Source organism: Gossypium arboreum, chromosome 13 (genome assembly GCF_025698485.1).
Source record: "Gossypium arboreum isolate Shixiya-1 chromosome 13, ASM2569848v2, whole genome shotgun sequence".
NCBI classification, from domain to species: Eukaryota; Viridiplantae; Streptophyta; class Magnoliopsida; order Malvales; family Malvaceae; genus Gossypium; species Gossypium arboreum.
This window is the reverse complement of record NC_069082.1, coordinates 49,611,353-49,613,277: the sequence shown is the minus strand read 5'-3', so window position 1 is coordinate 49,613,277 and position 1,925 is coordinate 49,611,353. Positions and strand designations below refer to the sequence as shown.

The window sequence follows — 1,925 nt, the reverse complement described above, 5'->3', positions numbered from 1 at the left end:
TAACTCCTTCATGTCATATTAATTTAATCTTGCACGTTACTGATTTTTATTCTATGTTATTTACTTTCATTTGTCTTTGCACATTTACGAATTTTAAATTAGGTAAATTAGTTATTAAATTCACTTTTATTTCTTTCCTTCATTGACTTGTTATTTAATAATTTCACAATTTTTTCTTTACATATACAGTCCTTGAAGAGACAATACTCTTTACTCACTACTTTGTTACTTGTTGACGACTGTGTACACTTGCACATCATTCAATTACTTTCGGGACAAGTTTTTGACGCTGTTGTTAGGGATTGTGTTTTAAACATATAAAGTACTTGCAGAAACGATACTCTTTACTCACTACTTTGTTACTTGTTGATGACTGTGTACACTTGCACATCATTCAATTACTTTCAGGACAAGTTTTTGACGCTGTTGTTAGGGATTGTGTTTTAAACATTATTTGTGAAATTATTATTCTACAATTTGGTTTAGTTTTCTATTAATTTTTCTTTAATTATTTTTGTGATTTTTCTTGTGATTATGAACATAGACCATACTATCGATCTATTTCCAGTCGACCCTAAAATTGAACGTACTTTTAGACAGAGGAGAAGAAAACAAACAACTGTGAGACAAGTTGAAGAAATGAATCAAAATCAAAGAGAAGAAGTAGCGAGTAATACTCTTAACTTAGTCCTTGATGCTGATGACAGAGGCCATGCTATCCATCAATATGCGGTGCCACTTTTTCATGAACTCAATCTGGGAATTGTAAGGCCCGAAATTGAGACATCGTAGTTTGAATTGAAGCTAGTGATGTTCCAAATGCTTCAAACGGTAGTCCAATTTAATGGGATGCCTATTGAAGATCCACATCTTCATCTTTGTTTATTCATGGAGGTGAGAGACTCATTTAAATTGGCAAATTAAAAGAAGATGCGATGAGATTGAATTATTTCCATACTCGTTGAAAGTTAGAGCACGAGCGTGGTTGAATTCCTTACCACCTGACTCGGTAAGTAAGAAATGGTTAAGGGATTCTTAATGAAGTACTTTCCATATAGTAAGAATGTTAAGCTTCGAATTGATATTTCTACATTCCAACAACTTGATGATGAATCCTTATATGAGACTTGGGAGCAGCTTAAAGAATTATTACAAAAGTGTCATCACCATGGTATTCCACATTACATCCAATTGGAGACTTTTTACAATGGTCTCAATGCACACACAAGAATGGTTAAAGATACTTCTGTAAATGAAATCCTTCTTTCGAAATCATATAATGAGGCTTATGATATTTTTCAAAGAATTTCCAACAACAATTATCAGTGGCCAACCAACTGAATGACCACGGGAAGAAGAGTGGCAGGAGTTCATTATTGGAAAAAACAAGACGCGAGGACGAGTAATGCTCCTTCAAGGGGAAGACCGAAAAAGAACTTGAGTAGAGGTGCTCTTAGAGATACAGCTGTAAAGTCCAAGGGCCGAGCGCCTACAAGGACTTATGCCGTTCATGCTCGCGAAGAGGCATCTTCACCAGATGTGATTACGGGTATTTTTTCTCTTCATGATTTTTCTGTTGTTGCTTTAATTGATCAGGGGTCTACCCATTCTTATGTCTGCATGAAATTGGTACCCAGTATGAATATGTTAGTTAAACTTATTGAATTTGTAGTAAAGTGTCTAACTCGTTAGGCAAGCATGTGTTAGTTGACCAAGTATGTAAAATTGTCCCTTGAAAATTAAGGGTCATAGTTTTTCGGCTAACCTCATGTTGTTGCCGTTTGATGAATTCGATGTAATCCTTGGAATGGATTGGTTAACTTCTTATAGTGTTGTAGTGGACTATGGAAGGAAAACTATTGAGTTGAAATGTGAAGATGGGAATGTTCTTCGGGTTGAACCTAATGAATCAGATGACTCACCTG

The 1,925-nt window shown here is 35.1% G+C and overlaps 1 non-coding gene across 1 annotated transcript; it reads right to left on the bottom strand.

Moving 5' to 3' along the window:
- Positions 1-1,068: 1,068 nt before the first annotated feature.
- Positions 1,069-1,175, bottom strand: LOC128287320 (small nucleolar RNA R71). Its single transcript, XR_008278020.1, has one exon. It is a non-coding gene; the product is annotated as a small nucleolar RNA R71 (small nucleolar RNA).
- Between the last annotated feature and the right edge of the window lie 750 nt (positions 1,176-1,925).